The sequence below is a fragment of the Cornus florida genome, unplaced genomic scaffold, assembly GCF_030987335.1.
Source record: "Cornus florida cultivar Cherokee Brave unplaced genomic scaffold, ASM3098733v1 CherokeeBrave_3.0.0_Hap2_Chr01, whole genome shotgun sequence".
Classification (NCBI taxonomy): Eukaryota; Viridiplantae; Streptophyta; class Magnoliopsida; order Cornales; family Cornaceae; genus Cornus; species Cornus florida.
The window spans coordinates 1,207,255-1,222,970 of record NW_026775571.1 but is presented as its reverse complement, the minus strand read 5'-3'; the positions used below and the strand labels follow the sequence as shown (position 1 = coordinate 1,222,970).

General features: G+C 36.1%; 1 pseudogene; it reads right to left on the bottom strand.

Moving 5' to 3' along the window:
- Positions 1–3,801: 3,801 nt before the first annotated feature.
- On the bottom strand, positions 3,802–3,899 carry LOC132283144 (small nucleolar RNA R71; annotated as a pseudogene).
- Between the last annotated feature and the right edge of the window lie 11,817 nt (positions 3,900–15,716).

Genomic DNA, 15,716 nt, shown 5'->3' with positions numbered 1-15,716 from the left:
AATAAAGTTTTAATAAAAGGTCCACTTTTTGTCTTGATGATTGAGACTAGATTTATATGCTAGTTTGAGGGTAAGGATGCGATCATTTCTTTAGTTGGCTAAGATAGTAACATATTTGATGCCAGTCCACTCAAAAAGAATTTTAGAGTTATTTTGATTTGCATGGTCATTTTCTTGATATGTGGAGGACCATACTTACTTGTTTGATGTTGAGATTTTGGGAGATTGCTTGGAAAGGGTTAAAAAATTGCATACTTGAGGTAGTTTTCTCCTAATGTTTGTTTGCAATATTGGTGCCTCTTTTGAAAGAATGAGCTTAATGTTTGTGGGTATCATTTCTGAAAACCCTCACGAGACTTCATTCGTCCACTAGGGGTAACCTAGGGGTTTAAAAGGCTTGTTACATGTGCTAAGTGTAATCGTGTTCCCTAAGAAAGTGGCGTTATCCTTTTATTGTTTTCTAGTTCGTAGTTGTTTAGTTGTTCATTTCATTTCTTTACTTCATAGTTCATTGCTAGGGACTAGCAATATTTAAGTTTGGGCGTGTGATGAGCGCTGAAAAGTGCATTTTTAAACCCCTTAAGCTTGAGTACTCTAGGACCTTTATCTATCTTATTTTCTCATTTTAGAACTTATTTATGTTTTTGTCTATTTCAGGTTAATAATGTTAAAATGTGCTAAAAATGGTTTCTTAAGACCTTTTTGGAGTCAAACTAAGTCTTAGTGAGGATTCGGAGCAAAAGGAGGCTGATTTGGAGCAAAAAGAGGCTGATGCTGAAAAATTGCCAAGTTGGATCGATCCAACTTTTTTTGAGATCGATCGAAGTTAGATCGATCGAAAATAGAAGTTGGATCGATCGAACAAAGTTGGATCGATCGAAGAAAAAAGTCTGATCGATCGAACATCTGCTGGCAGTGAGCTGTATTATTCTCGTGCGCGCCCGAACTCCCACCTACAATATAGTACGAGATTAGATATTTTTGGAGCTATATTCCTGACTTAGTGACTAAGAAAAGGACCTTCTATATAAAGGGAAGTGAACCATTTTGTAAAGAAACATTTTCATTTTATTTTTTACATTGTAATTTTAGTTTCTCTCTCTAGCAAAGTTAGAGATTAGGGTTAGAAAAAAAGAGGGAAGTTGAGGCATATCTCAAAGACCCATCTCTAGATTCTCTCTCTCTAAAGCTTCAAAGAAGAAGAAGAAGAAGATGGAGTCATGTTTGAGCTTACCCTTGAGGGTTCCATGACCACATCTACCTTCTCCATGATTGGCTAGATCTACACTTAGGGCTTGGATGAGCCCTAAGTCTTGTGTAATCTAAACCATTGTATTTCTATTTTTGGGGATTTATATATATTGTTGTGATTAGTGTTCTAGCCTTGTGAATTTAATGAATCTTGGTATATTTCTATGATTTCTATGATTTAATTCTTCCTATTAATTCTCTAGTTTATTTAAGTGTCTATGTGTGATTAAATTAGGAATTATTTCTTACATGATTCATATGGATTAATTCTTTCTATTGATTCTCTATTTGATTACATGTTGTCTTATGTGTGATTATTTGGGAATTAATCTTTACACTAGTTTCTCTATGCTGGTTGCATGTCTATGTGTAATTAATTAAGAATCTAGTGATGGCTAGACATGGGTTTTCATTGAATGGATTTGTCAATTAATTTGATGGATTATTCTTACACTTGATGGATTGTTCTATAATTTAATTCATGTTTGTAGGTAGGTAGACGATCTATTCTTGATTTGATTTTCCAGTGCTTATTATTGCAAATTCCATGATTCTCTAGATTGATGTGTGCTACAATTGTTACTAATTTGATGGGTCATGCTTAGAATTGATGGATTGTGCTACACTTAGTTTATTTGTTGGTTAGGTAGACAATTCATTCTTTAATTTGATGGTCCATGCTTAATATTGCAATTGGTAGTCGCATTTTGTTCACAACAATGTATTCCCCATTATTGAAAAGCAAGTGGTTAATTACATGAGCTTAGTTGTGATTCCAACACCCTAAGACCTCTCTTCATATCTCTTAAATCCCTATCTCTCACTAGTTTTCTTTAATTGCATTTTAATTTCATTGCACCTTAGTTTAATCAAACCAATATCTCTCTTTGCAATCTTGTGATACATTAGAGTCAAAGTTAAATTCCAACACGTATAATCCCTTAGGACGATCCCTACTCACTCTTGCTACGTTAGTAGTAGTGGTGGTAGTGGTTTTTATAAATTAAAATTTGACCCAAAAAGCTTTTTTTGAACTACACATTCACTACATTATTTTGGCGTTCACGAGCGGCCGTCGTCAAAACCTCTTTTTAACAGTCGCATAGGTACTAAAGTAGAATTCAATTCTAAAAACCTACAATTGTTTAGATTTCTTGGGACAATCCCTGCTCACTTCATACTCCATAGTAGAAGTGTTTAGTGGTTTATAAATTATAAAATATGATACCCACTTGACATTATTTCTAAACCTAAAGTGTTGTGCATTATTTTGTGCACACGCTCGGTCGCACCATAGTTTTGGCGCCATTTCCGGGGATCTAACAGTTTAAGGAATTGAATTAGACATTAGTTATTTGTTGATTGTTTGCTTTAAAGTCATTTTAATTTTTATTTTCTCACTTGATATTTGTCAATTAGGTACTTGAAGCAAAGTGGAGCAAACGCTGGACTTAGAAGCAATTAATTTTTTTTTTGAAGTTGCTTAAGGACCATCTGTAAGTTCTCTTTAATTTTAGTAATTTAATTGTTTACCATCTTGCATGCTTTGGACACCCAATTGGACGCTTAATTTGAATTGTTTTATTTTTAAGTCCAAGCATACTTTCTTATAGAAGGCATCGGCCCGTGTGGAGGCATTTATTTGTTTTAAGTGCATTGATATTATTGAGGAGTTTGGGAACATCGTATGTGGAGGTTGAAAAATTGAAGTGTTGGTGTGTTGACTTATTGTAGTGCATGTATGGTCGTAGATCACTTAATCGTCCTCTTGCTCCGGTAAATCAAAATCTTAAAGTTTTCCTTCGGCGTTTAAGAGATAGTACTAGGGATAGTCATCCCAATCTTCCAAATTTTGATCTTTCATCACCTTTAATGGAAGACCCAATAGATCCAATTGAAGATCCCATTGTAGATCTTGGTCATGTGGATCATAATGGTGTGCACCACCCACCACAAGTTCATATTGTGGATCCTCAAGGTGTGCATCCACCCTTGGGAATGCCACGACCAATCAATCCTGCGGTACAACAACCTAATCTAGGGATGCCAAGGCCAAATATTGTTCCCCCAATTGGTGAGCAACAACAACAATATGTTCAAATGGCATACCCTCAACAAGGTCAAATGGCATATCATCGACAAGGTCAAATGCCATATCCTCTTCTCAATCCTTTCAATCCTCTAATGGTCCTTAGGGATCGTTACATTCCAAATCAATATAATGCACCCACTTGCATTCAATTGCCAAATTTTCGTGCTCATCATTATGAGATTGAGGCTTCCACCATTAACATGTGCCCCCTTTTCTATGGGTTGAGCAATGAAGAGCCTTATAAACATTTAGATGAGTTCTTGGAAGTTTGTTCCACCGTGAAAATCACGGATGTTCCGGAAGAAGTTCTAAAAAGGAAGCTTTTCCCTTTCACTCTTCGGGGTGAAGCTAAATATTGGTTTAACAACTTGCGGCCAAATACAATCACCTGTTGGGTATAATTGCAACAAGAGTTCCTAAAGAAGTATTACCTCGCAAGTCGAACCGATGCCATGAGAACTTCCATTCGTGAATTTAAACAACAAGAAGGAGAACCCCTTCATGAAGCATGGGAACGTTTGAATGACTTGCTATGGAAGTGTCCACATCATGATATTCCTAAGTGGCAATTAGTTCAATGTTTCTTTTCAAGTTTATCCGATGCTAATAAGGGCATTGTTGATGCTTCTTGTGGCGGAAGCTACATAGAAAGAAATGAATATGAAATTTGGCTTCTTTTCGAAAAAATGAGTGAAAACTCTATGCATAGATCTTCATTTTCTAGGGGTGGTCACCTAACAAATGTGGGAGGCAAGAAAGCTCTAAATCAAATAGACTCTTCCATGGAAATTACCGCCGAGGTCAAAAATCTTACTTAAAGGTTTGATAAATTCCTTTTGAATCAAGGTGCGGCAATTCAATCTTATTATCATTCTTCCAATGAAATGTGTATGACTTGTTCTAGTTATACTCATCATACTTCAAATTGCCCTCTGGGACAAATCATACCAAGTGAGTCTCAAGAACAAACAAATGCAGCTTTCATTCATCAAGGGAACAACCCTTATTCCAATACTTACAATCCGGGGTGGAAAAATCATCCTAACTTTGTATGAAGAAATCAAGGAGACGGTGCAAACCCTCCTCAAACTCAAGGTTACCAAGCAAAGTATGTTCCCCCACATCTCCAAAATCAAAATCAGAATTCTCAAGGTTACCGTCCTTCATTCTATCCTCATAATGTGAATCAATACTCTCATTTTCAAGCATCAAATTCTCAATCTTACTCTAATCCAAATAAAGCGCCTCCTAAGAGTTCCGCTTTTGAGGACAAGGTCTTGCAAGCCTTAGGTGATTTTCGAAAATATAATCAATTATTTCATTCTCACTCTCAATCAATTGCAAAGCTTGAAACTCAAATCGGGCAATTAGCTAATTCTTTAAATGTGAGAGAGAAAGGTAAGTTGCCTAGTCAAACTAAGACCAATCCTAAAGGGCAATTTATGGCGCAAGCAAGTCCTTCATCAAAATTTTCTGGAAATGAGCAAGTTCAACCAATTACTACATTGAGGAGTGGTATGAAAGTGGATAATAAGGTAGAGGTACCTAAGGAGGATAGTGAATCGACACAACCAAGTGGTTGTATCCATCCCATTCAAAATCCTTTTCTTACTCCCTTGGATGCTAGTGGTTCTAAAAAGGATATTCCATCATCTTCATCATCATCTCCCCAATTAGGGAAGCCTTATGAGCCAAAAGCTCCATTTCCTCAAGCTTTGAGAGAGACTTCGTCATTTGGGAGACAAGAAGGAAAAATTCATGATATGATGGAAGTGTTTAAACAAGTGAAAATCAATCTTCCTCTTCTAGATGCAATTAGCCAAATTCCACCATATGCAAATTTCTTGAAGAACTTGTGCACACAAAAGAGGAAGAGCAAGGGAAGGGACCTTAAGAAAGTGTTTTTAACGGAACAAGTGAGTTCCATCATTCTGTCTAACACTCCTCCTAAGTTCAAGGATCCGGGTGCTCCGACCATTTCTCGTGTTATTGGAAACCAAGAGGTTCGTAGAGCTCTACTTGATTTAGGTGTAAGTATCAATCTCATTCCATACTCTGTTTACTTGCAATTAGGATTAGGGGACTTGAAGCCAACATCGGTAGTGATCCAACTAGCCGATAGATCAATTAAGAAACCGAGGGGAATTATTGAGGACATCTTGATTAAGGTTGATAAATTTTATTTCCCGGTTGATTTTGTGGTACTAGATACTGAGCCAGTCCCTAATCTCACCAATCACATTCCAGTCATCCTAGGAAGACCATTCCTTGCCACCGCCAATGCCACCATTAATTGTAGATCCGGCATTATGGACATCTCTTTTGGCAACATGATGGTTAAGCTTAATATTTTCAATGCAAGTCAACATCCCACAGATGAAGACGAGTGTTTCCTAGTAGATGTCTTGGATGAAACCATAGAGGAGACTCTTCCCTCTATTCTCTCTAAGGACCCTCTTGAGGCGTGCCTTTGTGAAATGTTTGAAAGTTGTGGTTTTGACACAGAAGGATCTATAAGTGAGGTGAATGCTTTGATGAACTTTATGGCCACTTTGGATTACCCACCTTGGAAAAGCAAGAAAGAACATCTTCCTTTACTCTCTAGTACTCCACCAGTTTCTTCTCTCATCTCTTCTCTTATTCTTAAGCTTAAGTCTCTTCCATCCAATCTCAAATACGCCTTCTTAGGCCTAAAAGAGACTCTTTCGGTCATCATTGCTTCAAATCTTGAAAATAATCAAGAGAACGATCTTTTGGAAGTGCTTAAAGCTAACAAAGAAGCCATTGGATGGAGTGTGGCTGACTTAAAAGGCATTGACCCTTCTATTTGTATGCATCGCATACACATGGAAGAGGATGGAAGGCCATTCAGGGATGCTCAAAGGAGATTGAACCCAAATATGAAGGAAGTTGTCATGAAGGAGGTTGTGAAACTTCTAGATGCGAGAATCATTTATCCTATCTCTGATTTTAAATGGGTTAGTCCAACTCAAGTGGTTCCCAAAAAGTCGGGAATCACAGTTGTTGAAAATGCTAAGGGTGATCTCATTTCGAAATGCACCGCCACTTCGTGGCGTGTTTGCATAGATTACCGAAAGCTAAATTCTGTCACTAGGAAGGACCATTTTCTATTGCCTTTCATTGACCAAATCTTGGAAAGATTGGCCGGACAACAATATTATTGCTTCCTAGATGGTTACTCGGGGTACAATCAAGTGGCCCTAGATCCATTGGATCAAGAAAAGACCATCTTCACATGTCCTTTCGGTACATTTACATATCGACGGATGCCTTTTAGATTATGCAATGCTTCTGCCACTTTCCAAAGGTGTATGATGTCAATTTTTTCGGACATGGTGGAGAAATATTTAGAAGTTTTCATGGATGACATCTCGGTTTTTGGGTCCTTATTTGATTCGTGTCTCCAAAATCTAAAAAAAGTGCTTCAAAGATGTCGTGAGACTAATCTTGTGTTAAGTTGGGAAAAGAGCCATTTCATGGTTCAAGAAGGAATCGTGCTTGGACATGTCATTTCTAAAAGAGGAATAAAAGTAGATAGAGCAAAAGTTGAACTGATTTTCGAATTGTCTCCACCTACTACGGTGAGAGAAATCCGCTCCTTTCTAGGACATGTCGATTTTTATCGCCGGTTTATCAAAGACTTTAGCAAAATTGCTAGACCCTTGTGCAACCTTCTTGCCAAGGAGACTCCATTTGTCTTTGATGAAACATGCCTAAATGTTTTTCATCAACTTCGCACTCTTCTATCATCCGCTCCCATCATGCAACCTCCAAATTGGTCCTTACCATTTGAGATTATGTGTGATGCTTCCGACTTCGCAATGGGTGTTGTTTTGGGGCAAAGGGTAGGTAAGCTGCCATATACTATATACTATGCGAGTAAGACTTTCTCAGGTGTCCAATTGAATTATTCTACGATCAAGAAAGAATTACTTGCCATAGTATATGCCCTTGATAAATTTCGGTCATATCTCTTAGGATCCAAGGTAATTGTGTTTTCTGATCATGCCGCTCTTAAGCATCTTTTAATGAAAAAGGAAACCAAACCTCACTTGATAAGATGGATCCTACTTTAAGAATTTGACTTTGAAATCAAGGACAAAAAGAGCTCCGACAATGTCGTTGTTGATCATCTGTCTAGATTAATGGTTAAATCTTCTCCAAATCTTGAAATTCATGAATCATTTCTGGATGAACAACTCTTTCAAATCTCAAATGGGACGTTGCCTTGGTTCGCCAACATTGTTTACTATTTTGTAACTGGCAAACTTTTCATTAATTGGTCAAAACAAGAAAATGACCGATTCTTTGCTAACATCCGGAAATACTATTAGGAAGATCCCATTCTATTTCGTTATTGCCCGATCAAATCATAAGGAGATGTGTGCCGGAAAGTGAAGTTCCGAGCGTCCTTATGTTTTGTCACATACTTGCTTGTGGTGGGCATTTTAATGGAAAAAAGACCGCTTTGAAGGTTCTTCAAAATGGGCTCTTCTGGCCCACTATCCACCGAGATGCCTATAACTTTTGCAAGGTGTGTGTTTGGTACCAAAAGTTGGGATCAATGTCAAAGAGAGACATGATGCCCTTAACTTCAATCTTCGTAGTTAAAATCTTCGATGAGGCATAGATTTTATGGGACCATTCCCAATGTCTTATGGATTTTAATACATTCTCGTTGCCGTTAATTATATGGGTTGAGGCTTGTGCTACCAAAATGAATGACCACTCCGTGGTAATTGTATTCGTTAAATCGAACATTTTTGCTCGTTTTGGTATGCCAAGGGCCATGATAAGTGATGGAGGAAAACATTTCTGCAATCAATTCTTGAAGAAACTCTTTTCGAAATACTCTGTCACATATAAAGTGGCCACTCCCTACCATCCCCAAACAAGTGGGCAAGTCGAGGTGTCAAGTAGGGAAATCAAGCATATTCTTAAGAAAACTGTCAATCCGACCCGAAAAGATTGGTCAAGGAAATTGAATGATGCTTTGTGGGCTTACCGGACAGCTTTCAAGACTCCAATAGGCATGTCTCCATATAAACTTGTTTATGGGAAACCTTATCATCTTCCAGTTGAGCTAGAACACAAAGCATTTTGGGCGATAAAAAAACTCAACGTTGATCTTGATAAGGCGGGAAAGGACCGTTTGCTCGAACTCAATGAGCTAGAGGAATTGAGAAATGATGCCTATGATAGTTCAAAAATTTACAAGGCAAGGACAAAAGCATTTTATGATAAACATATTGTGAAAAGGTCCTTTGAGGCCGGTCAGAAGGTTTGGTCATTCAACTCTAGGCTCAAATTCTTCCCTGGAAAGCTTCGAACTAAATAGGAAGGCCCTTATCTAATCATTTCCGTCTCACCTCATGGGGCGGTTGAACTTAAAAATCTAAAAGATGAAGGGACTTTCAAGGTTAATGGTCAAAGGTTTAAACCATACATTGATGGACAAGCTTTTCAAAGAAATGTGGAATTCGCTCTCTTGGTAGATCCCATTTACTTTGAAGATTGAGAGCATTTCACGTTTTTCTAACGACGTTAAACACTAGTTATATCAAGTTTTTCCTTCGTTGCATGTTAATTTACATTTTATTATTATTTTATTTTATTTTAATTATTTTATTTTATTTTATTATTATTATTTTTTCCTTTTTCCTTTTTTACATTTATGCATTTTTAAATTCAAAAAGAAAAAAAAATAAATAACAAAAAAATAAAATAAAATTTGTAAATGGGTAGTGTAGGTTGGTGTTTAATTTTATTTCTATTATTATTATTATTATTATTATTTCATTTTAGTGTATATATTTCATTTTAGTTTTGCTTTATTAAAAAAAAAATAATAATAAATTAAAAAAAAAGTGAAAAAAATAGTACTAGTTCGCATAGGTTGCTTTGTAATTTTATTTTAATTTTATTATTATTATTATTTTTTTATTTTTTTAATTTTTATTATTTTAATTTTTTTTGCTTAAAAAAATATAAAAAAAAGGTCCATGTGAATCAATCCCCCAACCAGGGGGTCAATCCCCTTCCACTTTCTCACAGTGAAAGAGAAATTTCATAAAATTTACGATCCTTCACTTAGGGTGATCGAGCCCCTTAGCTTGCCCTTCCCGTATTTCTCTCGCCTCCATTCACTACCCAACCTTCAACCCCAAATAAATCACTCTTCTTCTCCATCACTTCCCAATCTTCAACCTCCACTCCCATGTTCTTCGTCCAACCCTCACTGTTCTTCTTCTCTTCCGCGGCGCCATGGTGTTCGCTCTCCGTCGGTTTGAGGTTCGCCCTTTGCTTTGCCTCTTTGGGTTTCGGTTGGGTGCGATTGGGGAAGTGGGGTTGCCGACTTTGTAGGTTGTAGGTCTAAACAACAGCGGCGTTTGCAGGTCCTTACTGCCGTGATTCGCTACGCCGACGATTTCTGGGTAGCAGGTCCTTCCGGTCGTGCTTGAATGAGTCCGATTCCGGCGATTTCGCTGGGTCGCTTTTCTTCGGCGAGTTTGTGGGTCGCCGTTGTTCTTTCCTTGCGGTTAATTGTTTCGGGTTGTAGGTCTAAAAAAAAAAAAAAAAAAGCAGCAGCAGTGCTGTTTTCTGGGTTCGTTCTCCGGCGATTCCGGCTGTTTCTTCTCCAGCGATTTCGGCTGGTTCTTCTCCGGCCGTGATTCGCCGCCGACGGTTTGAGGTTCGCCATTTGCGTCGCCTCTTTGGGTTTCGGTAACAGCCATCTTTGGCTGAGTTGAGGGTCGCCGAGTTAATTGGTTGCCGAGTTTGGTTGAGTCCGATTCAGGATGGGTTCTTCTCCGGCGAGTTTGTGGGTCGCCGTTTTCTTTTGCTTGATGAATTGAGTTGTTGTAGGTCTAAACAAAAAAAAAAAATCAACAACTCTGGTTCACTTGAATGTTTTGAATCCAAGTGGTTCACTTGAATGATCAGACATTGACTTCCCCCATAGAGTAGCAATAAATCTGGGATAATTGTTCTATTCATCTTCATGTCGAGTATGTTCGACCGAAGTAGGTGACACCTGAACTCCCTAATGTAAGTGTCACCTAGAGCAGCACGATCAACAACTCTTATCTTGACAGAGGCACCATTCATTTCAATCTCATATACGCCCATCCTTGCCAAAAGCCTGAGTGTCATACTGAGCTTCTGATATTAACTCAACTTGAGACAGCACCTTTGTAACTTATATATAGAGGACCACATAACTTTTTTGGGCATTTTATGGATTATAGAACCATGTATCAATGCATGTACGTAGTCAAAAGTATACATATTCCACAGTTAATATGTTCATTCCCAAATAGTAAGCTTGATATTGATGATTCAATAAATAAATAAATAAAATTGAATTGTTGATTAAAAAAAAAAAAAAAAATCACAGTGGCCAAATTGGTATTGGGTTGTGGTTGCTGTTGAATTTGGATTGTGCATGGGTGCTTGATTTGATTAATTATTTAAAGTTGAATTGGTGATTGGGAAAGTTTGGTTGTTGAATTTTGTTGGTTGATTTGCAGATTTTATAGTGCGGTTGTTAAAAATAAATAACAACAAAATAAATAAATAAATAAAAATAATTAAAAAAAAAAAGCCAATTCAGTAGATTTTGCAATAGGGTTTTTATTTATTTATTTTTAAAATAAATAACAAAATAAAAATAAATTTTTTTTCAAAGTCGCATTCAGTCTTGCTAGAGACGTTAAACTTAGCCCATTTTTTATTTTTGTAGGTTGTAAAAACAACATACCACAAAAATTCAAAAATATTTGTTACCGATATGCCCTTATGCTTGGTTATGAATGTTTTCATCTTTTAAGGGTTTCATCTCATATCTCTTTGCATTGTATTATATATTGTTTTGGAACTGTATGCATTGTTTATCCCATTTGATATTTGATGTGAGTTTGCTAGTATGGTTATACAGTTAGGTTTTTGCATCCAAGTTTAGGGGAGACATCTTTCATAATGGATCATTGCCAGACTTCATCGTTTTTGCTATCACGGTATACTCTTTGCATTATTTTTCATTGTTCTCATTGCATATTGAGGACGATGTACAGTTTAAGTTTGGGGGTAAGGTTATCATGATTCATTCTATTATCAATTGAGCATTAAATGCATGATGCGATTTGAGATGTATTTGGCAATGATTTCAAAATTTTGAAGCATAGTGCCTTTGAAAAGCAAGTTGTTAGAGCCTAATACTTTTTGTATGCTTTAGGATGCCATTTAGGGGTAAATTTCAATTTTTGACATCATGCTTGCTTTTGTGGTACACATCATCTTGTTGGTTGAAAATACTTTGAGAGTTAATTCTAGAATTCTACACTTGCACTTGTGCACACTAGCATTCAATTTGTGGGGTACATACTTAGTTGATTATTGTCTTGGTTTATCCCAATTGAGCTAGTATGCTTTGAAAGCTTTCATTCTTGATAAAATGACCTTGCAAAGAAAAGACATAAAAGCACTCACCAAAGGTGAGGAAAAAAAAAAAAAACTGCATTCTTTCAACATGTCAACTGATTAAAAAGGAAGACAAGGAAAGAATGTAAGATGTATGATTAGTTTGAGTTCGTAGCCTAGCCATTCCGAGTCATTACGCCATTGGGAGTGTCTTTACACTTAACGCTCTAAGACCATCTGGTTTGGGAGTCGTTGGCTTAACGTTTGTTACATGGGGTGATTAGAGAGCTTAAGGAACTTGGACATTGCACATGGTCATACATAAAAATAATAATAATAATAATAAAAAAAATTGAAATCAATAAAAAAAAAAAATGTTTGATTGAATAACAAGGTTCATTTAATGTCTTGATGTCTGGTACTATATCTGTATGCCAATTTGAGGGTAAGGCTACGCCATTACTTTGATTTGCTAGGATAGCAACACATTTTGATGCCTGTTCACTCAAAAAGGATAATAGAATTGATTCAATTTGCATGATTAACTTGCTTGATGTGTGAAGGACCATTTTTGCTTACATGATGTTGAAATGTTGAGAATAGATTAGAAATGGCAGAAATTTGCATACTTGAAGTAGTCTACTTTCAACACTTGTTTGATATGTGTCGTTACATCTCAAGTAAGAAAGAGCTGCTGATGTTTGTGGGTATCATTTCTGGAAACCCTCACGAGACTTCACTCGTCCACTAGGGGTAACCTAGGGGTTTAAAAGGCTTGTTGCATATGCTAAATGTAACCGTGATCCCTACGAAAGTGGTGTTATCTTTATTTGCTTTATTAGTTCATAGTTGTATATATGTTTGTTTCATTCTCATATACTGTAGTTCATTGCTAGGAACTAGCAATATCTAAGTTTGGGGGTCTGATAAGTACTTAAATGTTGCACATTTTAATACCTAAACTAGGGTATTTTAGTCCCTGCATCTATCTTATTTTCATGTTTTAGTTCTAATTTATGTTTTTGTTAATTTCAGGTCAATAAGGTTCAAACGAACTAATTTCGGTTCATTAAAGCCTTTTTGGAGACAAACAAAGACATTCGAAAAAAGTTCAGAAAATGGAAAAAAGAGGTCGCAGCCCATTATTCGTATAGTGTGCTTATTCTTCAAAAGCGGTCAATTCTACCTTTTTCGGGCCTTTGATGATGTTCCCAAAGATAAAGAAGCAAATCAATTATCCCGGGGCCAAAATGGGGCTAAATAAGGTGTAAAAGGAAATTCTAACTCTGGGGGAAGGGGATCGATCCCCCACTATTCACAAAACTAAAAATGCCCATGGGGGATTGATCCCCCAGCCCCTGGCAGCATTACGGGATTTATGTTTTGATGGCTACGGGATTTTGTCTTTTGGGCTTATTTTTTTGTAACTTATGGGCTTTAATATAGTTTGTTACTTAAGGGAAACAAGCCCACTATTTTTAGGGTTAGTTTTTCATTATTTTGGGGTGAATATTATAATTTTGGATTATTAAGTTTTATTTTTGGTAATCGTGATATTAGATTCTCTCTGGAAATCACGTAAAGGTGGAGAAAAGCTAGGGTTCTTGACAAAAAGTTGAAAGAAGAAGAAGAAGAGCCAATGAATCAAAGGATGGAGCTTATTGACATCTTGCATCCATCAACCATGAGTGGCTGATTCTTCAACTTAGGGTTGGATAAACCCTAAGCATGTAACCTAATTCTTAACTCTTGACTTTTGGGGATTAATTTGTGTAATTTATGTTATAGCCTTGATATATATATATATATTAATTCTTTCATTTGATTATCTATATCAATTTCATATTGTCTTATATGTTTTTGAATGATAATCAATTTCTACACTTGATTTCTTTGTGACTTGAATCTTGTGATGGCTATACATTGTATTAATTAGATGTAATTGTGTTTTGATTTGATGAAAATTGCTTCTATTAGATGGGTTGTACTACAAAATTAGGTTAATGTCTTGCCTAAATAGTTTAATTTCAGGCTTAGTTCGTTTAATTTAATGTTAATTAGTTTAATTGCAATTTAATTCTTAGGTAAGTAGACAATCCATTCTAGTGTTTGAAATCCATACTTATTGTCTCAATTGCATTACCCTCTAGATTAATGTGTGTTAAAATTATAACTTGAATTGATGAATCATGCTTTGAATTGGTGAATTACACTACACTTAGTTTAATTGTCATTAGGTAGTTGATTCATGCTTGAAATTGATGGTTTATACTTTTTATTGCAATCATTAGCCACATTCTAGATTACACATTTTTATTCCCCAATTAGTTGAAAGTTAATGAGTTAGGGAATGTGCTTTATATATATATATATATATATATATATATATATATATTAATTCTTTCAGCTGCTCCTCCCAACGAACCGTAAAAGAGTATAACGAATCCTAAAATGGCTCTAAGTTTTTAAGAGATGCAACGCGGAAGTCATATAACGAAAGACACTCCTAAGGACACTAGAACCTGGAGTGCTCTGATACCAACTGTGATACCCATCGTTTCTAGAGTCACGGGTGATCAAGTCCGAGTACAGATCCGAGGGATACTAAACAATCAATATGTAAACAAGCAGGAATACAAAATGAAATAAGAATAAATTAATAAACTGAAAAGAATTCTAAATACGAAAATCCTCCAATAATAAAAGTCTAGTAAATTTTAAACCTCCAAATCCGTACAACTCGGGAATCCAACTAGTGGACCCCTAATTATCCCATACTATAAATAAATTTACAGAAATAAAATCCAAAATCAAAATAAGAAAGAAAATCCTATGTAGACAGAAGAGTGAGAGTCTGTATCTGCATCAACACGATTAAGCTCTAAGCCTGGTACTGACGAACACCTGGAAAATAAGAGTGGGTCAGGCCCACATTCAAGTTCCATCCTACCACAATCCGTACATAAACCCGATACGCAGATACATCCTAAATAGCTCAACAATATCTAAAATAGTCCATATAGATATAGATACACACTATTGGATACTCACTAACCTATAGTCATCACACTTGAGTAGAAGGTAACACGCAAAACGCCGTAGCGTAGTTATGCACACCTAGACCTACCAGGGAACGTCATTAGGTCCAGTTATCCATCAAAGCGATATACGCACCCTAACCGTGATCAGGAGACTAAAGCTCATATCACGGCACTATAAAGATATATATAAATCTTTCCTAGTATAGAAAAATGAAACAACCATCCGTTATGGTGTTCAATTGTTTTAGTTGACAGAACATGTATTCATGTAGGATTTAACTGTTTTAGTTAATCCATTCCGTATGTATAAAGAGGTAGGACTTAGCTTTTTGACCTAATCCATCTCCGATATGTCACCGTCCCATACCGGTGCATATAATGCATATGATCCATAAATGATGCACATTCAAATGAACATCAAGTAAATTAGGAAACCAACATAATAGAAATCAGATATAAATACAATCCTATCCTGCATCCAGTATATGATTATAATCATAGAGTTTTCGTTTAAATTGCTAAAGTATTGATAAACAATTTAAACCATCAATATCCATCCAATTGACAAAATAGAGTATATAACAGTGCGTCAATTTACATCCATAGCATGATATAATGATTATCAGAATTAGATACTGAGCACATTATACTACAATTCCCAAATGAATCTTTCATACCAGTTCATTTAAATTACTAATAACAAAGACTAGTAATTAAATCCTCCTCAAAACCTGACGGCGTGCAAATTAACATTTACATCACATGACGTCCATTTAATCCTCCATCCTAAAACCTGTGCCTGATATAATATGACACTCAGAATTCCAAACTGCACAGTATATGAAACCCCAACAGTGTTTTATACTAATCCATTTAAATTGATTAAAACACAT